General features: G+C 42.2%; 1 protein-coding gene across 4 annotated transcripts in view; it reads right to left on the minus strand.

Moving 5' to 3' along the window:
• Positions 1–25630, minus strand: part of ANO3 (anoctamin 3) — a 230818-nt gene that overhangs the window by 105890 nt on the left and 99298 nt on the right. Inside the window, exon 1 of one of the 4 annotated variants that reach the window (XM_083428091.1) lies at positions 22915–22932. The exons of the other annotated variants lie outside the window; for them this stretch is intronic. The gene's annotated coding sequence lies outside the window, so the exon portion shown is untranslated. Of the gene's footprint in view, positions 1–22914; positions 22933–25630 lie in introns of those variants that run through there. 4 annotated transcript variants of the gene reach the window in all.

Consider the following 25630-nt stretch of genomic DNA (forward strand, 5'->3'; position numbering starts at 1 on the left):
AAAGAACATCACAACAAAGCCATAAACCTTGCAAGCACGTTCCTCTTAAGAAAAAAAGCAAACACTGTAGCAGCGGTGCCTGCTACTTTCTATCACTGAGGGAGATGAGAGAGCCGTGAACATGAAAGCAGTATTTTGAGAACCATTTCCTTCAATGGACTTTAAGCAGCTTAAATCACGAAGAGAGGAAACTTTTAAAAAGAAATTTGTATTACCACCACAGTTATTACTTTGATGGCTGACCATTTAGATCTTAGATGCTTTAACTGGCAATTAAGCAAGACTTCGTGAAATCCAAATATGAAGTTCTCAGATCAGAGGAAGCATTTATATATCACTCTGATTCATCTATCTCTAGTAGGGAGTGAATTATCCAGTCAAGACAAAAAGAGAGAGAAAAAGAGGGAGGGGAAGGAGAGAGAGATAGAGAGAAACTTTTTTGCCTATTAGTGCTACCAAAAGCACTTCACCAGTTCCAGAATGAAAGTAGCCAGTGCTTTCTTTCTTTAAAAAATGTTTAGGGGACTCTCATTTTCCTACTCACATTGAAATACTGCCCCTCAATGAGGCCAAACTTAGATTCACAAAATGTTTAGGGGTATGTGTCCCCCCGTGTCCCCCCAGGGAAAAAGCACTGAAAGTAGCTGAGACAATAAAGCATCCACGATAAAACTGCCAACAGACAACATTAAAACAGCAACCTCAAAGTTATTCAAATGAGATCCATGGACACACTAAAATCATCTTCAAATGCCCAGTGTAAGGATTTCTTTACTGTGCTCCCTGAATCCTCAAATAGTCATGCATCTTGTAACTGTTAATCTTATAGGCACTTCCCTTGGAGCAGATCTCTAGCTGGTGATCCAAGCGAATAGGAAGAAGAAAGGGAGCACAGGTGATATGAATAATATAGATTCTGACCACGTAGTAGGTCTTCAGAAGTTTACACTAGCACCTTGACTTGAATTTAGAAACACAATCCAGCAGAACTCAGTTAGGATTACATCCCATTTAGCCCTTTATGACGGAGCTACTGTAGGCTTTGCTTGTTTTTGCTGGATGGTGCCCCATGTGATTTATGAGACCTGTAATAATTAAACAAGCCTGAACAAACAGCAGATAGGGGTTAAATTAATAAGAAGCTTGTGCTGTATTCCCTAATGCAGCAAAATAATGTAAATACCAGGTCTCTGGTGGCACAGAGCCTGTGTGTGTGTGTGTGTGTGTGTGTGTTAAGCAAGAATAGGAACTATAGTCTGACAGGGAGGAATGGAAAAGAGACCCAGCTCATATTATTCATCTCTCCTTAGGAAAACATATGAGCTAATATATTCCTTCACGTGTTAAGAGAAGAAATATCTGTTCCTTCTTTATCCAAAAGTCACATGTGACGATGAAGGTGATCCACGAGGAGACCTGTACGCACAGTGGCTTGAATCATCCAATTCAAAACCCTTCATTTTGAGGGAGAAGAATCATGCAAAGCCTCCGTACCTATGAGCACCTTGGGCCACAAAGCAGATAGAGGAGAGGCATGCGCCTTCTCCAAGAAAGCCATCTAGGCGAATGATTTAACTGAGACGGCAACAGTACGCATTAAGTGAATGGAGCTTTCCCCTAGATAGACATTGCAGTCTGCTTTGGTAGAACCATGGACATTTCTTCAACTAACACAACTCTTACTTGCTGTTGGCAAGTTTATATCTGTGACCCAAGAATTAATTTACGCAGATGAAACACTGAACTGCGATTGTGTTTTATTTGAATAATAAGCCAGAAACTATGCAACTGTAAGTACCTGAAGCAGATAAGCATTCCACATGCAAATGAAGTGATACATTGCAATATTTATCCTTTCAAAAACAGCTTCGTTTTTCTGCTTGTCCATTTCTATGATGCTCACACTTTATAATTTATAAACACCCGGAAGCGTTTCATGAAAGGGGAGTTGCTAATTGAAGAGATTTGAGAATAGCCCCCATCCTATGGTCATACCATATGGATGCTCTGCAGGAGAACAAATGGAACAGTGTTTAATGGTCTCTAAATATCATCTCCTGCTGAACTCTTCTCAATCAGATCTCAAAAGGAATATAAAATGCATACTGTACAGATGCATTGTAAAGCATTTAGTAACATTTTAGCATACACTTATCTTGCTTTTTTAGAACAGAAATTGATCTTTTGTCTCCTAGGTATGCTCTTCCTCAGATCATGCATGCCAGTGCTGCTCATGGTAGTAGTTTATAATAACAAAATAAAAATTTACAAGGTTCTACTGCCATAAATCATATACATCTATATGTCTCCTGGTAGATGAAATAATCTGGCAAAGTATCTATCACATTCTTATAATTACTGTTTTATGAACCAAAAAGTGGATTATTGACTCTGAAACACAAAGTCCTCCAACCTATCATCCCATCATCATTTCAATTGCTCATCTTATTTTGTAACTACAACTTTTTTATTATTTTGAGCTAGGAACATGAGATATGTTAATGTGAGGACGTTCATAGAGGTAACGTTTCCTTTTCCCTCCTTCTTTGTGCAGTCCCCTGCCACTCCAGGAAAAAAAAATGGTTTATTTATGTCGCAACCATGAAGGCTTGAATTTTGCTAGCCCAGAAATGGAAAGTGAGCGAGGTCCCTATTAAGGAAGATTGGCAATTTAAGATGATAGAATTTGTGGAAGCAGCAGGTTTAACTGTTATTCTATAGAGCAAGAAGAATCCTGATTCAAAGAGGAATGGAATTTTTTGTGGGATATTTAGAAAATAATTGTGCACAATTAAATGCTGGTAGCATTTAGATACATTCAACAGTATGGTAAATATTTGAAGGATGTAAAATGGAGAAACAATTAGACTGGCTACAGTAAAATATGCAGGAATGATAGATAAATAAAATGAACCATGAAAGGTGAAGGAGAGAAATCAATTGTTACATGGTATTACGTAAAAAGTTTATTTTGAGATGTATAAACTGGAAAATTAATAAAAATTGTTATAAAAGGGGTGGGGGGAGGAGAAGAAAATATTGGAGCATTAGGGCCCTTCCTGAAGAATGTGGGAAGGGGTACGTAGGATTGTCAAGGGAGAGGAGGCTATGGGGAAGCTTTCTCCTTGAATCACTGTTTGAAGGAGTTCTGCCCTCACATGGCAGCCTGGCAGCCCATCCTACATTGTTCAGGATGATCTTCAAGCCAACCCTCCAGTGAGGATTTGGGGGGCGGGGGGTTGCAGGTGGCTGTGAAAAGGAGAGTAGAGGAAACCACCCTCTGTGTACTTCCTTACTTTGACACCTCTTAGGATCCAAGCCTTTAGAGCATTTTGTAACGTCCAAGGAAATGGCGAAGAAAAAATATATATAAAATGATCATCAACATTACCATAAGAAAAATAAGACCAACAAAATAAAAAATGGAAATGCAGCTTAAAAGGAAAACATGTACTACTAGGTATTAGGTCAGGCATGGAGAACTTCTGGCCCAGAGGTCCTAATTTGGCTCATGGCACTGTTTCACCCCAGTCACACCCAGGCCCAGACAGAGGGTGGGGCCTCCGATTCCAAAGGGGGCCTCAGTCAGCATATTCACAATCGCAGGTGATGCATTGGGGCAAATGCGGAGGCGCAAAGGTGGTGGCGGGGGTGGGCAGATTCCCTGGGGCCTATACTTATATACTTATTTATAAGACTTCAGTTATCCCCAGGGTAAAAAAAGGGGTGGCACATTATCTACCTGGCCCGGGCCTCTGCCTGGCTCTGCAAGGCCCGGGTGACACCTAGCTGTCACATACCTGGCATCATATCTGATGACAGGTATGGGGTCTAGAAAGCCATGGTTGCAAAGGAACAAGCATTAAAGGGCATTCCAATTATTCCTTCACAAGTGTGGTTTGCATTCAGCGCCTTTCAAATTCAGCTCTGAATGCAAGTCCACTGGAATTGTCTCCAGCTGGAAGCTTCCAATCAGAGTGGCCAAGGGGAGCTGAACCCTCCCACAAGTCACTAAGCAAACCAAGTTTATCTCCTTATTTCAGTTTCAGCACACAGAAGTCCCTAACTGAATCACTATTCTCATCACCTGTTACGGGAAGGATACTGGAAAGGGAACGTCTGAAGAGCTTAATGCTCCCCTCAAAGTTCCAAAGTCTCAGATTAGGATGCAAATATACACACATGCAACTCTGAAGCCTGCCTGATAGGCTCAACATGTTGACATAAAAGCCTAGCCTTCTACATCATTTCTCAATTGGGAATCGTTTTCTGTTGACAGTGGATTAAATCAAATGCCAATTACAAGCACCATTGCTCTGAAGTCCTACGCAAAATAGTACCTCTGAGCTTCCTTCCTGAAGTTCTCCAATTTCAATGCTTTAGGGCTTTTGGGTATGTGCTTTTAAGGCTTTTAGGTATGTGGGTGATAGCACCATTTCCAGGAATAGAGCAAAATAGATGGATAGAACTATCCCCAATCCTGGCTAAATCAGAGCTAAAATGGCTGAGCCAAGATTGGTGGAAATTACGCTGGCATGTGCCCTGAAAAATGAGAGTTCTAAACAGGGCTGGATTAACCATTAAGCATAATAAGCATGTGCTTAGGGCATCAAGGGAAGTGGGGCACTACATAAATTTTCCCTTGCCAGATTTACCAAGGACGATATTGTGCAGCTAAAAACAAAGGTTCCCACAATAACTGAAAAATTACAGACTAATAATAATAATAATAATAATAATAATAAATGATATACATTAATCTTGGGGATATGACAAATTAAGAATCTGGCTAACTGGTAAACTGTCACTCAGTCCACCAAGGCTCACATGTTTATATTTTGAATTAGATATATATGGGGGCACCAAAGTATTTTACGTGCTTAGGGCCTCTAAAGGTCTTAATCCGGCCGTGGTTCCAAAGGAGTGCATTGGGGAAAACTAGGCTGAGGGTACTTACTATGGATCCTAACTCTGTTCAGCTCAGTCATGCAACCTGACAACCTGGTGGACCTTACCCCAGCACAAAGGGTGGTGCAACTCAAACTATTATTTTAAAGGCTTGATTTCCCTCTGCTGGGCTTATGCAGGCTCAGCCAGAGTCTGTATCTGGTGTACTTTACACCAATTCAACTCAGTTGGTGTAATTTACACTACAACTTCCCATATTTAGGACTGCTCCCAAAATTTCTCAGATTAGCATGCAAGCTTTCAAGTTCTCCAGAGCTCTTAATTGGGCTACATAGTAGGCATTTCTTCTGATGGTCAAGGATTAAAAGGCAATGGAAGACTGCCTGTTTAAACCCATTATGAGATTCTCTTTCGCCAGTCATTCAAACATACTGGGAAATTCCTAAGGACAGCCCCAAGTGCTGTATGTCATTGCTGATTACATCCATTATAAAGGGACATACAGTGAACCTGGCTATTTTAATGAAGAGTCAACAAGTGCATTACTGCCCTCTAGTGCAATAATACACTCATAGTTAATGACAGGAATCAGAAAATAGGGGTGTGTGTGAGAGAGGGTTAAAAGTAGATTATAGGGGGGTTATTGTTCAAGTTGTATACCCTCATCCTCTTCAGAACCCAGTTTGATCAAAGACCTCCAGAAGCAAGTGTACACAAATGGGAACAGATAATTCTTTAGACAATGTGTCCAAAGGCAAACTTCTTTGATAATTTGGAAACACATTAGGCATTTGCTTAAAAAAAATAATAAATCCCTACAGCTACAAAAACTGCTGATCAACATTTACAAAAGCTTCATATGCAGATGGAGGTATTCATTGTTGGTTTTTCATCCCCTAATCACATTTGAGAAGAGGCTTCTCTCATTTTGGCACCTCCATTGATTATAAACGGGGGCATTTTGCTTGTGCTGTAGCATCTGAAATATTGATGTGGTGTGCATTTTCAGGTGCATCACGACAAGCCAAAAGAAATGTATATAGTTTATCAGCTATCTTAATGTCTTAGAAGCAAAATATTACGAAGCAGAGTGATCCTAATCAGGGCTGGATTTAGGTTTGATGAGGCCCTAAGCTACTGAAGGTAATGGGGCCCTTTATATGTCCAGCTGTCCTTTGTCAACAACAAATTGTCACTGGTTTTTTTTGTGTGTGTGTTGAATATATGCTATATGATAATTTATGGACCTAATAGGTATCTAAAGCCATTTGTACATGCAGAATGTAGGCACCCTATATATAGAAATGAGCAAACCAGTGATATTTTAGGGAGCAGGCTAGCAGACGGGGCCCATTACTTACATCATAGGAGCCTACACAACACAAAACTCTGTTGCTGTATGTAGGTTTTATTTTATTTATTATCTTATATTTTGGAAATGTACATCCAGTTGTTTTTTTCTTAATTTTTATGGAAACGCCCCCAAGAAAGTGGGGCCCTAAGCTATAGCTTGTTTAGCTTTTGCATAAATCCGGCACTGATCCTAATAGGTGTGTGCGGAAGGGTTGGGTGGCGGAAGAGGAAGAAAAACTGCCTAACACAAAGCCCTGCCAGCCTCACTGTGTCATGGGGGAAAGTATCTGCAAGTGTAGTTTGTTTTTGTTTTTTTACATTGCTACCAGACCTCCACTGGCTTTTTGTTTTGTTTACAATTTCCCCACCCATTGACCCCAACAGGAGGGAGAAAGAAGCATGCAAACTATGCAAACTCCAGGGCTGGCATATTTTCCAGAGTTCTGTCCAATGAATCCAAAGTCTCACTTGGTCTGCTTCCAAGATGTCTCTGAAATGTGTTCTTTTTCACCTCTCCACCATCAGAGCACTGACAGTGGAGGAGGGACACCTATGCTGGAGCACACACTCTTATCTCAGTGATGTCTATGCTGGCTTGGTCATGTGCACAGAATGCAAGACAAAGATGTCTGCAAATGTGACATGAAGGTTGGTAACATCAACCCCACCCTGTGGGAATCCCTTGCAGATGATCACAGTGGCTGGAGACAGACAGCAGTTCAATCCATACCAGTGATCAGAGGACAAAACATGTCTCTCCATATCTACAGCCACAGCAAGTGCTGTAACCTTCCAACAGTCTGACTTCACCCCCAAAGGTGCACTCCTTCATTGTCTGCCAAGACAGATGGATGCCAGCAACAACAAACTGCTAAATGAAACCAGGGTGATTGACCTGAGTCCTAAATGCTTGTACTGTAAACCTTAAGTTATTTCCACTGGTGTCAGTGTTTTCAGACACAAAGCATCTGAAATTGTATGCATCTACAACACTAATGCTCCCCTTTTGGAAAAGGCTGAACATGGAAAGTTTCCTGATTTAAATTGCTAAGTGTGACCACCAGTTTGACTGAAACTTTCATCTTCCATCAAGAAAATGTTTAACATAGGGAAGGCTTGTGGCAGACTGCAAGCAGAGCAGCAAGAATATCGTATATATCAGCAAGAAGTGACGTGCGAATTACTGTTTATCACATTTGCCTCCCAACTTTTCTTTCCAAGGAGCACAAAAAAGCACATATGGGAATTATCCTATTTTATATTGTCATAGAAACCCTAGGAGGACATTTAGATTAGGAAAACGTGCCTGGCCTAAGGCTACCCAGTGAGCATCATGGCTGAAAAGGGACTTCAGATCAAAAGTCATCACAGCTCTCTGTCACACCAGCTCTATCTGGGCATTCTGTTGCCATGGAAAGTTGTCATGCAAGGTTTGGGGGGGGGGACTGGGGCATGCTAGCTCTGCCCCACTTTTCACTCTTTGAATTTCTGTGTGAAGTTGGGGGCTTTCTGCTTCCAAAACACACACACACACACACACACACACACACACACGAAACCCTGGAAGAACAGAGTTAAAAAAATTCACAGTAAGCCTCCACAGATACAGAAAGCTCTGAATGTCACAGAATCAGCAAGGCAACCAGCCTGCACTTGCTGCAGGTGTACTTTCACACATTCTCAGGCAGGAAGACAAACATGCCATAGGTGTTGAAGGTCACGGCAGCAACTCCCTAGCCATCTATTTCTCTTGGACAGCACTTCAGGCCTTCCCCTAAAGCTCCATCTCAAAATGCCCCTTTCACAAGCCCTGGCCACAAGCTTCCAGAGATTGGAATCAGCCAAACAGAACTGCTGCTGGCTGTGCCCCCCTAAGTTCTAGTGTTATGAGAGAGCAAAAAACAAAACCCAAGTTTTCTCTTGTCACTTTCTCCACATCATACAAAATGTTATACACCTCCTATTCACCTTTACTCTAAACTAAAAGGTCCCAAATGCTACAAACTTTTTTTCACAGGGGAGTCATTCCATCCCATTAATCATTTCACTTGCCCTTTTCTGAATCTTTTCCACATCCTTTTTGAGGCAAGGCAACCAGGACTGTACACAGTATTCCAAATTCAGTCACACACCATAGATGTATAATGGCATCATGATGCCTGACAAAACAAATGCTTCTGGATCATGAATAGCTATGGAGAAGGGTGTTTTTGGAGGTTTACCTCAGTAGGCAGAGAGAAGGGACAGAAAAGTTCCACCTGCTGTAATTTCCACATCTAAGAAAACTGTTGAGGAGGCCTTGCCTCTTTTGCAACCAGTCGCCCTCCTGGGCTCATAGGGAGGAGAAACTTGGCACAAGTAGAAATGTGGCAACAAGGATGTGTATGTATGAATGGGAATGAATGAATTCCTGGCTTCCTTTAGCACAGAACAGCAGCCATAGTTCTGTTAACAGAGAAACAACATGTTACATCGCCTCATACCAGTTCCAAGCACCCAGCTAGCAAATCTCTGCCTGAAGGAACAGTGGATGCACAAACCCTCGTTCGAGTTCACTGTGGCGATGGGAGAAACATAGGAAGCTGCTTTATACCAAGTCAGATGATTGATTGATTGATTGAGTTATATGCCACTTTCTTACAATATGCTGTGCCCAAAGCGGCCTAAAGCCAACAATCAAAAAGACAAATATAAGAAATATAGAGAATGCTGGTAAATTCAAAAATGGCAAACACCAACAATTTAACAAACACCAAATAAGTGCAACTTTTCAAAAGAAACCCACATAAATGCAAAGCAAAACCAAGTATTAACTGACAGTAAAGTTTCTGATACTGATCTTCCTGTGCACCAAGGAGCCTAGCTTAAATGCAGTTCAGAGGTAAGGGGATTCTCTCACCAGGCTAGATGACACACCGTTGGCTCCCATGTCCTTACTCCATAGGAGGCTGACAGCAGCAAAAACCAAATGTTGAGGAGGGCAGTTATGGCCAGTCTCTTCCCTAGCCTCCTGGAAGAAGCAGCTGCCAGTACAGGCCTTATTGACCCATTAAGTACATAATTGTCTGCACTGACTGGTAGCATCTCCCTGGGCTTTCAGTCAGAAAACATCCCCAGTCCTACCTGGGGATGCTACGGGTTGAGTCAGTGCCTTGTGCCTGTGAAACAGATGCTCTACCTCTGAGCTGCAACGCTTCCTGTATTCTTAGCATTCCTCACACTCTCATATATCCATACTAACACTTATGGATCTGTTGCTGCTATCAGAGTCCTATGGAGACATGGCTTCGAGTAGCCCTTAGCTGCCTCCTCTAATTTTCTTCCCCACCCGAAAAAATGCAGAATCAAGGGAGGGAGCAGGCTAAATTTAACCACAGCACTGGAATCTTGTGGAGGCGTTGGGGTGTGTGTGATAAACAGGTGGTGTGGGGAAGGAATTCACACTTTCCCTCTCCTGGCCACCTTTTGTGCCTTGCAGACAATCACGATGTATTCCGAGTCTCTTTAAACGTCGTTTATGCACGGCTTTTCAGGTGCTTTTTTGTTCAGCATGACAGGTTAGTGCACTGAGCTATACGTGCGTAGGTGCTGGGCTTTGACTCTCTGCCAGAATATTTTTAGCTAGGGATCTTTCTTCTGCAAAAGTTAATGGTTCCTGTGGCGTGTTTATCTGCTTCCCTGTTGACTTGCAATGGCTGCACTGTATCTTGTACCTCCTTCGCATTTCCTCTTCTTAAAAAGAAAACGGAAAAGAACCAGTGTCCCATTATGTGCTTCCTGGTGCTTTTTTTAAAAATCAGAAAAACACAATTTTTGCATGAGGTAAAATCTTTATGTCTCATACACACCATACATTTAAAGCCCATTTAAAGCCCATGGCTTTCCCCACAGAATCCTGGGAATGGTAGTTTGTTACTGGGGCTGCTAAATGGAGCTCTGTGAGGAGTAAACTACAACTCCCAGGATTCTTTGGGGGAAGCTGGCTGCTTTAAGTGGTGTAGCGGTGACTAAACTGAAGCCCTCCTTGGAGGAACCTCCAGGATGCCCTGATTGAGGAAGCCTACCAAGTCATGTTTTTGCTTTGCTTCCTTCCACTGCTTAAAAATTCATTTGTTTTCCCCTGGATTTTATTTTATTATTTAGATAATTTTAAATAAATTTTCCCAAATACCAAAAAATAAAAACTAAATAAAAAAATTATATGGCATAAAATTGTCTGGTCTGTCCACAGGGTCATATTTGCCACAAACGGCATTTAGGTGTGCTTTTCTGGCACTCCCTCCTGATGATAATGATACTGATTAATTCAGTGTATATACCTCCCTTTATCAAAAGATCCTAGGGTGGTGTACATCAAAAACCCATTACATCAATGATAAAAATATAATGACAGAAAGCCTAATAGTAAATTAATCATAATCATAATAACAATCCACTTCCCCACGCTTTCACAGGCCACCAGTTATTTAATGGCTATAGGCTTGGGTAAAGAGGAATGTTTTTGCCTGGTGCCTAAAGACATGTAGGGATGGCACCAGGCAAGCCTCTTCCTGATGTAAAAGAAATGGCTATAACACCACACTGGCTTTACAGAAGTACTGTGAAGGAAGACATACTTGGACAAAAGGATGTGATTTTGATCAGAAACCTAAATTATACCCTGAGGATTCCCCCCCCCCCAAGCATTTCTACCACTCTCATATGTCCATACTAGCACTTTTGGCTCTGCTGCTGCTGCTTTCACAGCCTCTAGTCTCTTTTCTTCCACCCCCACAAAAAACATATCTAGAGCAGCATCTGTTTCCCCATGAGTTCCCCTTGTGTTTCAAGATTAATCTCATCTGCTGATGTATTAATTATTATTTACAATCTAACTTATAACTGTTGGTTCCAGAAGCTGTGCTATGTCAGGCAGATTATGCAGTGATTTTTATTTCCAGTATGACCATTGGCTTAAGCATATTTATATTGAGGATGGGGATAAACTATTGTTTATGTACTTCAGAGAGTTACAGAGCATTCCTGTTCCTAACCTTGGCTGGGCAGTGAGGGACCAGCGACTTGACCACCACATCCCAAGCTCTGCTGCTCACTCAGGCCAGGGTGAAAAGTGGGAGCTATTTTCCCTCAGGGTGTTTTGTTTTTGCCTGCAGTTGGCACAACTGCGGGGTTCAAGGAACGGATCCCTTAAGGTTTTGTAACCCATCAATGCAAAGCCACTAGTTCCCCACTATTACCAGAGCAAAGCCCTACCAGCAGCACTCTTTTCCACATGTGAAGAGTGTTAAGTATAATTGTTTAATTGATACCGAAATGGAGAGTGGCTAAATGTGTATTGTTAACATTGGGATTTTGCCATGGAAGCATAAGGTACCCCTGCCCATACAGGCCAGTCGTGTCCGACTCTAGGGTTGTGCGCCCATCTCACTTAAGAGGCCGGGGGCCAGCGCTGTCCGGAGACACTTCCGGGTCATGTGGCCAGCATGACGAAGCTGCTCTGGCGAGCCAGCACCAGCGCAGCACACGGAAACACCGTTTACCTTCCTGCTATAAAGCGGTACCTATTTATCTACTTGCACTTAGGGCTGCTTTCAAACTGCTAGGAGGGCAGGAGCTGGGACCGAACAACGGGAGCTCACCCCGCCGCGGGGATTCGAACCACCGACCATGCGATCGGCAAGCCCTAGGCACTGAGGTTTTACCCACAGCGCCACCCGCGTCCCTGCCATGGAAGCATACTGAACTCTGAGCTGATAATTAACTGTTGAATGTTCTCTGCTCTAACACTGGTGGCTTGTCTTTTGAACATGTGACAAAGGTATTTGGTTGCAAAACTCCATTTTGAAAGGCGTGAAGCAAGGCCCATAAGGGGTGTGGCTAGGAAGAGGGTGTGGCCTCAGGAAAGACCTAAGGGCCTTATAAGGAGGATGGGAGGGCTGCATTTGGCTATCAATTATACCCTGATATAAAAACCAGTGCTTTCTGATGTGGTAGCTTGTTCTTCAAGAGAAGCCGCCATAGGCCAAATGTGTATGACACCTACATTTCATCATGAGACATGTTCCATGTTGGGTACTCAGAGTGCTGTTGGTAGGAAGCTTAGACTACTGCTGTTTCTGCTCTACCTCTTGGGCAGAAAGAAATGCACAGTATCTGGGGTACTCAAATCCTGTATTTTGTAGCCATTTTAAATTCCCTCTTTAACAAAAGTATTGCCAAGAACTGACAGGTTACTTTCTGGCTGCCATGGTGATCAGTTTTTATGCTTTTTCTTCTCTCCCCCCACCTTACAAACTGTAGGCTGATTTCCCACAAGGTATATTTTCATCCTTTAAAGGTTCTGAGGGTGAAGGTGGGGAAAATTGTGTCTGCTGGGAAAAGGGACTCCTGTTCTCCATAGGAACTGCAGCTCCAATGATGAATGGAGACAAAACCCAAAGGGAGCATAACTTCCTTTCCTGTCAGCATGCATCTCCGTTAATGAACACATGGAAACAGTGCTCAAGTTCAGCTGGAGACCTTTCAAAGCCTTTCCATTTCTCGGGCTCCCCTGCACACCAACCACAAAGTACAATAGGAAGAGAAAGCTTTAGAAAAACCCAGCGGCACTGAGATCTTTTTTTTAAAAAAAAATCTGGTGTTCACCTGTATTGACTCACTTATATGTGATCCTTAAAGTATATTTCCAGCACTATAACTATGCCACAAACCTCCAGTGGACACCCTTTCCCTTGCTTAATTGATTAATGGAATTTACCGACACATGATGTGGTGTTGTCATAAAATGAAACTTGGAAAGAAGACAAATTAATCAAGGATAACTCTGTCAATAGCTGTTAGCCTTGATGGCTAAACGGAACTGTCATGTTCATAGGCAATATGCTGGATGGATGGATAGATAGATAGATAGTTAGATAGCTAGATAGCTAGATGATAGATATATGATAGATAGGCAGACTGTAAGAATGGGCTAGTGCCATCAGGACAGGCATGTGAAGTTCTCAGAGGTATCTAATTGGCCATGATGGGAAACAGGATGTTGTTCATCTAGTAAAGGGGTGGGAACTCTGCTTCCTGTTGTTAGTTGGGCCAGTCCTATTAATAGGCAGAATGAGGCAAATGCCACAGGTGGCAAATGTTGGAGGGCAGAGGTAGCAGCTCACTGGCTCTTCCTCCCGAGTCCTCAGCCTCTTTTGAAAGATGGAGCTGTCAGCTTATCCCATGGCCCTTAAACTAGCCTGTTACCCTGAAGTGAGATTCACCTGCCACTCTAGGTGACTTCTATACATGGAATGGGGGAAAGGGTACCCCTTGTCCTTATACTCAGGCAGCAAAATGTCTTGACCCAGCTTTGGTTAAAGAACCCCCCCCCCCCCAAGGATAATACGCTTGGGGGCATATTATGGTGGTAGGTGGGCCTAGGTCACTGGTGTATGGCACCAGAACCCAGCATGGGAGATTGCATTCTCTCCGTCAGCCTCCCTATCCTCTTCTTTCCCCACTTTCTCCTCACCCTGCAGGCTTCCAGGGGATGGGGTGGGTCATTCTTTACAGACGTCTGAGCTGATTGCTTGCAGAGAGCTTTTGAAATTGGGCTGAGAAGTGCATGAAATTAGGCCAAGGGCTGGAAGTTGCCTACCATTGATTTTGGACATCTAGTTGTCTGATTCAGTTGGGGTATTATGCTTATATTTTCCCCTGTAGATAGATGACTGTTCATTATAATCAAGCAAAATGAATTGCCACCTCCTTCAGAGGGGGGGAAAGGGGGGCGCTCTATTGCTCACAAGTTATTAGTCACTTCATCCATTATTATGCTTAAGTTATTGTGTTAGGATCCCAAATGATAGCCAGTGCTGTCAACCCACTTAGACTGAGAGTTGTTTTCTGGGTAGAACTGTCCTGACAACACAGGCCAAAACAACTGGGCCTGACTTCAAGTCACCTGCACTGAGGTAGCTCCCAGGGTAGCTCCCAGGGGCACCCAGCAGCACTGCCAACAGTCTCATCGGACTCTGCTCGGGGCAGGCAGGCTGGTGGCAGTAATGGAAGAATGGCTGTGTTCCTGCATGAGTCATCACCATGGACTCAGCTGAACAGGTGGAAGCTTGTTGAGATGAAGAAATGAAGCCTACTGTGAGCTCCTGTGGGCCACAGCTTTCTTAAATTTGTATGAGTGAATTGGAAATTGGTGAGCAGGAAGGAAGGAAAAGGGATTGAAATGCAGACTGGTAAAAGAAAAACAACAAAAGGAAGAAGGAACCCTACTAGCAGACATTCAGTCCGCACAGCATAAATTATTGTCCTAGACAAAAACCAAAAAAAAAAAGCCCAGACAACAAAGTGAGCAAGAGGTTTATGAAAACAGTCCTCAAGAACTGTACCGTTTCTGAAAGTTGGTAGGATACTACATGCTTCAATTTCTCTTCAAAACTCTCTGCACACATACTTTCCCCTTGTCCAGGCAAGGCGAGTCTCTAATCCATTAGCAGTTATTGTCTCAATCAGTTCATGTCAGGCTGCTGTGAAATAGCTTAATGACAGGCACAATTTACTTAGATATTTGAAATTCACTTATTTTCTAAGTACCATACAGAAACAAAAGTGATGACGGCAACAGAGTGAAGGGGTAAATTTCAATTCTTAAATGCCTGCTTGTTATTCAAATTGTAACAGAGGTTAGAGGCAGGAAGAAAAAAAAGTAGCAATGCATAAAAAGTTTCTGGCAGCAGAGAGCTCTGCTTGTTGAAAAGAAGCTGTAGCTAATTACAAAAGATACTAGAGCTCTTAGTTTGCCTACCCATGCTTTACAAGGTATTTAAGAGCTTATGATCAGAATATTCAGCTATCAGCCAACTGCAGGACCTGCTTTGGGGTGAACGCATGTGGGCTTGAAGAAAAGTATGCAAGCCCTGCTCCTGCTCAGAGCATGTGCAAGATACTCATTGCATTTCCTGATCATTTAGTGTTCTATTCATGTAAGATTGGCCTGCGCAGTCCTGCCACTGCTCAATGTCCACATGCATTCAGGCAAATGCTCTTCTGCCAGCAAAATGCATCCAGGCAGGCTCACTGTGCATGTTGTAGCATCCCTCCTCAGGACACATGCAGCACATTCTTCCCTCAACCAAATCTAAACCTTTTGCCAATAAGGAGCCAAAGTTTGCACTGCTGCCCCCACTCTCCTGCAGGTTGGTTTGCCTTCCATTGTTGCCACCGAGAGAAGGAAGCAGGCACAGGGGAGGGACAGAAAGGGAAGAAAGCTTTTCCTCCCTTAATGTTCATTCCCTGCCTTAATGTTCCCCCTTCTCCTGGAGCTAGTGGGGGGGGGGCATGATGGGGAAAAAGTTTCTTGCCTTCATGTGCCATGCAGTCTTCCTTTCATTGTTGTCAGAGCCAGCAGGAACATAAAAGAGAAATCCAGCCGTGAGGATGATGCATTGTGTGTGAGAGAGGAGGGAGGCAGCGCATGCTTAGTGGCTCCTGATATTCCAACTGGGCTCTGCTTATTAACAGAGGTGGGTGGCCTCCCTCCCCTCTAACCTCACAATCTCTAATTTCACAAACCTGCCACCCGGGACATGTGTGCCCTCTGGCCCTCCGTCAATCTTGGCCTGCCCCCAACCTCGCTAGACACTTAAGCTAGCATCTTTTATGTTACTTTTTACAATGTAAAAAAAAAAAAAAAAAAGTGCTTCCGTAATATGAATGTATGTACAATGCCAGATTTTCTCTGTGATTTTTTTGCTGTCATAGCAGTGCCCACAGCCCAAGAGAAGATAAACTTGAGTTGACAACTGGAACAGATAAATGACTGCACTTGCGGTTTCTGGTCACACGGATACACAGCTCTGGTCAACCACAGCCATAGAACAGTATACCCCAAATGAAGAAAATTGCTTCCTTGTATTTCTCTTCTAAGCTCTGACACCAAACAAAAAGAGAAAGGCTATTCTTTTTGTACAAAGTCTATTTTGGATTGTAGTCCATACTGATGAAATTCATTGCAACAACCACAGACACCTAGCTGTGATCAGGGATTGAAGGATTTGTCCATTTCAGTTTTCTCAGTTCAGCTAATTTTTCCAATCTTAAATTCAGTTCCCCACATTTCTGTAGCAATTTGTGAATTCTTTTCTTTGCAAAAATTCTCATGAAAAATTACCAGGATTTTTGGGTGAATTTTTCACAATGTGCACATTTTTTAAATATGCAGTTTTGACTAGTGTACACATTTTGTCAAGCAAATTTCCCTAATGTAATGCATTTTGATATGTCATTTACAGTAATATATATATTTGTATGCCCCATCTCCCCTAATATGTGCATTTATGTAACATTGTTTTGTTGGACAACTGCATCACAATTTCGGATTAGTGCGAATGCTGAATAATAGATGTGTTTTGGTCTGTATTTTGCATCAGAAAGTGGAAATTTGGTCAATTCACATTTAAATGTGCTCTGAATCAAATCTCCCCCACCTCCAGCTGTGAGTAGTCCCCATTAAACAAAACAAACTATCACCCTGACTTCACAGCATGCTGCTTCTTAGATTAAAGAAGATACATGTAGGCAGGGAGAATGTAAAACAGCAGATATGAGGAATTCCTCTGACAGCTGCGATGTGCCTTTCTATTGGGTTCCCATTCAAAGGAGGATTTGGTAAGGACAGAATGAACCAGCCCATTGTTATACATCTTCCTTCTTTTAAAAATGCCATTTTGTAACTGATCCAAAAATCCCTTTGCCTGCATGTCAAAGCTTTTCGGACCACTGTATGCACCTGAAGATTTAATGCACAGGTATGTTAAGTCAAAATGTGTCATTTTTAACCTATTTCCCACAAAAAGTGCTGCAGATAAGATCTCAACCTTTTTTTTTTTTAAGTTACGTAACTGGGAAGGGGACAGGGTTCTTTTAAAAGAAGACTTTGAAAAAGGAAACAGCGCCATTTAAAAAGGCACAATTAATGCTATTTTAGAGCATTATGAAAGCACCTGATACATTCACCGTGACACTGGAATTAGAAAGCTATAATCCATATTCATTGTGTGCTTTTGCTCTTAACCTCTTCTATATATAGGTATAAACGTATATGTTCGAATTTATAGATAAAGTGTGGCTTGATCCAGCCAAAGTTAAGCACAGTATTTAATGGGAAAGTTAAGCATGTGCTTAATTCTCTTTCTGACTCTCTAATTGAGATTAATGGGACAGAAAACGTCTCCCTTGGTTCGGTAATGCTTCTGGCTCATTTTTGCCATTTTCTCACAGGGAAAAATTATCCAATCGAATTTTCTTTGACTGCTAGGCTGCTGACTTGAGTACTGCAGTAAGATTTTTTTGGCTGTAACCACTTACAAAGTGCTATGCTACTGGGTTTTGCCAGGAGCCAGTCAGCAATAAAACACCCAGTGTCAGCAAAGTTAACTCTTTATTCAAAGAGAATTGCAGGCCTAGTGTTCACAGCAACTCTTCCCAGTATCTCTTGCCCCAATGAGGCAGATAGGAAGACTCAGGGACCCTGCCTTCCCACTGGTCTCTAAGGCTCCTCCCCCAGTTCTTCCCCCAGTAGCCCAAGGCTTTGTCGTCTTGCCTCTCCTTGCCCGGCCCTTTTCATTTCTTTGAAGTATTGTTTCTGGGAGTGGGTGGTATAATTAACAGGATCACAAGTGGCAAAGAGGGGAAAATGAATCCCTTGTCTGAAAAGCACTGGACTGGGAGGAAATTCTGCATTTTGTGTCAATGTAGGATTTCTTCCTAATGCAGAGGGCCTTCTTGGTAGTGGTGCCCGCCCTGTGGTACGCCCTCCAATCAGATGTCAAGGAAATAAACAACTATCTGACTTTTAGAAGACATCTAAAAGCAGCCCTGTTTAGGGAAGTTTTTTATGTTTGATGTTTTATTGTGTTTTCAATAGTCTGTTGGGAGCCACCCAGAATGGCTGGGGAGACCCAGCCAGATGGGTGGGGTATAAATAAAATTATTATTATTATTATTATTATTAACAGGCAACCCTCCTTGCCTGCTAAGATATTGGCCACATACAGGTGTGTGTTAAAAGTGTGTGTTAAATTCAAAGACAGAGTTAATATCATGTCTAGTTTGGGCCTCAGTTATGAGGACTACAGAAGGACCATGATCAAGGGAATTGTAACTTGCATTTCAGAGCAGCAAGTAATCTACTGGGAGCCTGAGGAGATGCCTGACTTCATATAAGCATAAACATAAGGATGGAACAGTGGCTTTGCATAATGGGTGAACATTGACTTTTTGTTTTCTTAATGGTGGACACTGTCTGTAATTGTCTCAATGGAAATCACTGAAGGGAGAGTTTTGTCTGGAGAAAAAGCATTTATTGGTGATGAGGATTACTGACAGTTCACTTAGAGGGAGGAGAAATACCTTGGTAAGTAGCTTGCCATGAATCACCTTGCTAGTTTTTGTGTTAGCCTAATCTTTCTTTTTCCCAGGAAGTTGTATAGACCTTGTTTGGGGATCTTCCTTTGACGGGAGAACAGTGTTGTGGGTTTGATGTCTTGAATATTATGAAAGGGCCACTGTGAATGGGCAGTTAATAAATGGCAAAGAACTTTGAACCAGAGACCCAGTGTGCTGCAGCTGTGGAAAAAGAAAATGCCATGCTATGGATCATTAGGAAAGGAACTGAAAATAAAACATAATACAAATGTATGGTGTGACCTCATTCGGAATACTGTGCCCAGTATTTAGTTGGTCACCTCTACTAAAAAAGGATACTGCAGAGATGGAAAAGGTTCAGGAAGAGGCTACAAAATGATCAAGGGGATTGAACGACTCCCCTATGAGGGAAGGTTGAAGTGTTTAAAGGTAAAGGTAAAGGGACCCCTGGCGTGCTCTGGTCCATGGGGTCACAAAGAGTTGGACACGACTAAATGACTAAAGAACAACAAAGGGACCCCTGACCATTAGGTCAAGTTGTGGTCGACTCTGGTGTTGCGGCGGTCATCTCACTTTATTGGCCAAGGGAGCCGGCGTACAGTTTCCAGGTCATGTGGCCAGCATGACTAAGCCGCTTCTAGCAAACCAGAGCAGCGCATGGAAACGTCGTTTACCTTCCCACCGGAGTGGTACCTATTTATCTACTTGCACTTTGACGGGCTTTCGAACTGCTAGGTTGGCAGGAGCAGGGACCGAGCAACGGGAGCTCACCCCGTCGTGGGGATTCGAACCGCCGACCTTCTGATCGGCACATCCTAGGCTCTGTGGTTCAACCTACAGCGCCACCCATGTCCTGTTGAAGTGTTTTCTTAATTTAGAGAAAAAGGCGAGTAAGAGGTGGCATGGTGGAAACTGATGCAGAAAAGTGTTTCCCCCCTCTCTCATAACACTAACATGGTCATCTCATGAAGCTGAATATAGAAAGATTCAGGACTGAAAAAAGGAACCCACTCCCATGGGAGGCAGTCATGGCTACCAGTCTAGACGGATTTAAAAGAAGATTGGATGTGGAGGACAGGGCTGCCAATGGCTACAAGCCACAATAGCTATGCCCTGCCTCCATAGTTTAGCGCTGTAATGCTTCTGAATATGGTACCAGCTTCCAGAAACCTCAGCAGGAGAAAGTGCTCCGGTGCTCTAATCCTACTTGCTGGTTTCCAATAGGCATCCAGTTGGCCAATGTGAGAACAGGTTGCTGGACTAAATGGGCCATTGCCTGATAGAGGAGGTTTTTTTTTTTTAATGAACAAAGACTTAATGTTTAATGACTGGGGATATTATTCTAATGGATGGAAAACACTCTTTAGAAAATGATGCACTTCAGTTAGAGAGAGATAGAACAGCCTGGATCCAGTCTTTCAGTTTGAATTTAGAAAAGCAGCCAGAGGGCAGAGTTTAGCTGAAGTTAGCTGGACTCAGGATGCAGCCTTGGGAGACTGAAACAATAACTCCCCAGAAACCTGGAACAGGATCTGATGTTTTCCTTCCTATTGTAGGGGTCTCCTTGCTTCCAAAAGTGTATCTGCATATATATGCCAATAAAGCAGATATTGCAAACAAACAAACAAATCTCCAGAACTCTCTGCTGTCTGTCAGTGTATTGTAGATAATAAGAAGCTAGGTGGACCCCTGGGCTAACTCTTGCATTGCAGAGGTTTGAACTAGATGACCCTTAGGCATCTCTTCCAACTCTACAATTCTATCATTCTGAGACTCAGTATAAGGCAGCTTCCCAGGTTCTGTTTGCCAGGGGACCTCTGACTTCTGCCATGCAATGGTCATGTTGTTAGGAACTATATGCTTGTTCCTGTTTGCCTGAAAAAATAATAATGCACATGCCTTGACAAAAGATCCAGCCGGTGCCTAACAGAAGAACCCATCTGCTTAGCAACACCCTCCCAGTTTGCTCTTTATACTGATCCTTATTCAGACTGGCTTCAAGCATTTGCACTTTTATTTAGAGCCTATTTGGAAGTTAAACAGACTCGGTTCCAGAAGTCCGTTTGACTTCCGAAATGTTTGACTTCCAAACCGCGGCTTCTGATTGGCTGCAGGAAGCCCCGTCGGACGTTCGGCTTCCAAAAGAACATTTGAAAACCGGAACACTCACTTCCAGTTTTCGATCATTCGGGTGCCGGAATGTTCGGGAGCTAATAAATAACAATAATAATAATTTATTTATACCCCGCTATCTGGCTGGGCCTCCCTAGCCACTCTGGGTGGCTTCCAACAAAACATTAAAATACAATAATTCACCAGATATTAAAAGCTTCCCTAAATCAGCAGTAAAGGTAAAGGTACCCCTGGCCGTTAGGTCCAGTTGCGGAAAACTCTGGGGTTGCGCGCTCCTCTCGCTCTATAGGCCAAGGGAGCTGGTGTTTGTCCGCAGACAGCTTCCGGGTCATGTGGCCAGCATGACTAAGTGTCTTCTGGCGAACCAGAGCAGCACACGGAAATGCCATTTATCTTCCTGCCGGAGTGGTACCTATTTATCTACTTGCACTTTGATGTGCTTTCAAACTGTTGGTGGGTAGGAGCTGGGACCGAACAACAGGAGCTCACCCCATCACGGGGATTTGAACCACTGACCTTCTGATTGGCATGTCTTGCTCATCAATCAAGTCTCATGGCCGATTTCCTCTCCTTTCACTGCCTACTCTGGTTCAACCCAGGCTGACGCCTGGTGGGAAGTGTGCCGGGCAAATCTGTTTATGGCAGCTTCATGCCATAAACAGCCACGTATGAGTGAGTGCAGAGAAAAGCTCCTGCCACCTTGTCTGTGCATATTGTGCATAATTTGCAAAAGAACATATGAAAGTACAGTTAGGGTCTATGCTTGCCATTGGAGGTTCTGCTCTTTCAAGAGTTCCCAAGAGAGCTTATGCATGTACATGTTGTAAGCATGTTCATGGAATGGTGAGGGCAGCAGGTGCAATCAACTGAAGCCAAAACTCTCATAGCCAGTAACTATGGGTTCCAATATGACATTTCAGTTGGTTGGAGTCTGTTGGCAGGCACTTACTATCTTCCTATTTTAGTTCAACTTTGCATTATGTAATGTTATGCTTTGTTTTTAGAGTTATATAAGCAGGCCAGAGGTAATGCCTCAAATGGAAACTGCTTTAGATGCTACATTTGTATGAGCACCTATAAAAGTGTCATTCACTTAATTCTTGCCAGCAAAACACTTATATATATTTCAAGCATGGGTAGTCCTATTACTTTAAGTGCTTTGCTGGGTAAGCTGAGAGTTTTCCTTCACATGCAGTACTGGTTTTTAATTGATGCTTATTTGAAGCTGAATTGAGGGCTCTTGGTTAAGGTTTGTCTACTGCTTAGGCGCGGCATTTGCAAGTGTTTATAGCTGGAGCAGCATAGTTATAATGAAATAGATGGTTAAAAAATACAGTTCAGTGAAGTGGACCAAAGCAAAGTTAAACTAGAATTTATTCCCACAAGATTGAAATCCAGAAACTGAAGTTTGTAGGGAAACACAAAATGCAAAACTCAGAATATCTTAAGCAAAACCATAAGATTTATATTATAGTAAGTCCTGTAATGTAATATGACAATGTTTACCGATGTAATATAAGAATGTTAACAAATAAATAAAATGCAAAAATTAAAAAAAAATATTGTGCGACATATTGAAAATGTCAGATGTAGGATAATATTGACATTTCTTATTTCAGTGTTATTTTGAACAATATTTTTAGCTTTATCTTTCACCAAATTATATCCAAAGTCATCTAAGGCAGCATTTTTAAAGAGCTCATTGATGGGAAATCCTTAACTTGATCATGATTTCAATAACTGTTTATGTTTACCATCCAGGTCTGTACTTGAATCACACAGGGTAGAATTCAACTAAGTTCTCTTTAGAGTACACCCACTGAAATGAATGAAGATGGCTAAGCTAGGTCCATAAATTTCAATGTGTGTGATCTGAGTAATACCACTCAAAAATATCACCCAAAGTAATTTGTTTATGTCTGGATTTCAACAAGTTTGCAGACATGAAATTTACCGAATGTGGTAAATTCAGAGCTAGTGCTCTGAATTTCCAATCATAGTATTGGAACAAGACTTAGGTGATCTGGGTTCAAATCCCCACACAGCCATAAAGCTCACTTGGTGACCTTGGGCCAGTCCCAGTCTGTCAGCCTAACTTACCTTATGGGCTTGCTGTGAGGTTAACCATGTGAAAGGAGAGAACCAGGTGGTGGTGGGGGTGGTGGCAGGCTACAAATGTGATAATAAATAAATAAATGAATAAATAAATAAATATTGTCGCTAAAACAGTAGAGCCTGGAAAAATGGCCACCACCTAGTTCCTGGAATTCTGGAGTAAGGATATGGGAGCCAACTCATCATCTAGCCTGATGAGAGGACCGTTCCCCTCTGAACTGTATATGTCAGGCTTCTTGAAGGACAGGAAGTCCTGGAGTTTTCCCCCAGCAGAAATTCACTGGAATTCAGTTCCAGGGGGTAGCCATTGCCATTATAAGAGAACAAGGGTGGCGTTCATGGTGAGTTCTGATATATTATATATATATATCACTAACTCTTGTTTTGCTTTGTAGTTATGTATTTTAATTGTTGGTTTTGGTAATATTGGATTTATTCTGTGTTTGTTAAATTGTTGATTTTTGTCATTTTTTAATTTACTGACATGCTCTGTATTTCATATATTTGCATTTTTACATTTTTTAATGTTTGCTGTAAGTCACTTTGGTCACAGCTGATTGTGGAAAAGTGGCATATAAATAAACTTAATCAATTTTTGCTGGCTCTTCCTTTCCTCAGCTGCCATGACAGGGCTACTCAGTGATGGTTTTTGCCAAGGGAGGAGATGTGGTTTGACTCTTAAGACAATGCTTCCCCATCCCTGCTTGTATTTACTGTTTTATTTCTGGTCTATCATTCATTGTTGTTAATATTTTTATGCCTTGTGATGTTCACCTGAAAGATTGCACACCTTGTAACAGTACCATAGAAATAAAATAGAAACATTGTCTCAAATTCAAAGAGCCAAAAGTGCAAAAGAAAGGTGTTCCTCTGCTATTCTTTTCATATTCTCACTGAGAAACTGGATATGACGAGAAGCTTCCTCATGCTCTGAGCCACAATGAAGCATGGAAATGCAAGCCTGGAGAAAGGGGAACCCCACGAGAAGACTGGGAAATCTCCCTGCTTCTTAACAGCTGGCTGGTATGATGAGAGGCTTTGCTTAGAAGTCCTTGCAACGGGGGTTGTCAGAGAAACCTGCTCTAAATGGATGAAGACACAGAAATCCCCTCCATTCATTTGTTCAGGAATAGAATCCCTTGAACCAAATGCAATGTGTATTCATTCATAGTTTGTTTTTTAAAGTCTGCAGATTATATGTAATTAATGACACGTTTTTAACATGTCACTTTGTTTGCCATTTCCTTCTGTTATCATGAAGCTCAATAAAGGTTTAGAACCCTGCAGGGATATAGCTAATTTATGGGCCATTAGCTGCTTCATTTACTATGAAAGGGAACAAACAGGGAATCTAATAACACATGTTATTTGTTCTTGGCTAACAGAGGGGCTGCCAAGGTGTGAGAAAGCCATTGATGTAGTGAGGTGCCTCTTTGCTTGTCTGATTCCTAAAACATTGTTAAGTTGCCAAAAGATAGCCTACATGCACTAAGACTGCAATGCTAGCCATGCCTACTCAGAAATAAATCCCACTGAATTCAGTAAGGCTTACTCCCAGGAAGGAGGGGTTAGGATTTCAGCATTAATCTGCTTCCAATTGTGATTTTTTTTAAAAAAAATGTTATGTATCACTCATTATTTTCTTTCCATGTGGAAAGAAGAACTCTCTCTTACTGGTAGATTTCATCTGTGTTCCTCCATTAAAGTTCCAATAGGGAGAACCATCTGAATTTGACTGCCCATTTTTTAACACCCTGAAAATGCATTTTAAATGTTAATTTAACTTTAAAATTCCTTCCCCTCCCTTTCCCCTCAACAAAATGTTTTCTTGACTAAACTCTCCCCCCATGATGCCTAAGTGGGGGGGGGGGAGGAGATAGGATGACAAGCTGATACTGAATTGTGAAGTCAAGGTAGTGAGAGTTGCAGCAATCCTAACCCTACATACCTAGGTGTAAGACCCACTGAATTCAATGAGACTTACTTTTGAGTAGAGCTTCCAGCCTTAGATAGCTTTGTGATGGGCCATTAGTCACTTTATTATGTTTGTGTTTAAGGTATCAGATAGCTCTATGTTACTTTTATCCCTCAGTAGGGAACGCTAGGAAAGGCAATTGATTTGTAAATATCGTGTAATCTATATAATGTAATCTATATAGTGTAGATCATGACAACAACAAATTTGTATAGTGCAGCTATAGGAAACAGAACAGGAATGTATTGGATGGAAATGCAGTGGTACCTCGGGTTACAGACACTTCAGGTTACAGACTCTGCTAACCCAGAAATAGTATCTCGGGTTAAGAACTTTGCTTCAGGATGAGAACAGAAATTGTACAGAGGTGGCGCAGTGGCAGTGGGAGGCCCCATTAGCTAAAGTGGTACTTCAGGTTAAGAACAGTTTCAGGTTAAGAAGAGACCTCCAGAATAAATTAAGTTCTTAACCTGAGGTACCACTGTAACAGTGGAACAACAGTGGAACAAAACAATTTCACTTTACAAAGAATAAATGATTGGGCGGATATCACTAATTTAGTACATCCCTGCTTACAACATAGATCTACTATTGGAGTTGGGGAAAAGAGGACCATTTCCCAACAGTACAGGGGGAAGAACCATGCCACTGTTCAGATATTACTGGATTACAGCTTCCATTATGCTTGATCAATGGTCACAGTTTCCTCACCCCTAAAAGCTCAGC

Source organism: Podarcis tiliguerta, assembly GCF_965153285.1.
Source record: "Podarcis tiliguerta genome assembly, chromosome: 1".
Taxonomy (NCBI): Eukaryota; Metazoa; Chordata; class Lepidosauria; order Squamata; family Lacertidae; genus Podarcis; species Podarcis tiliguerta.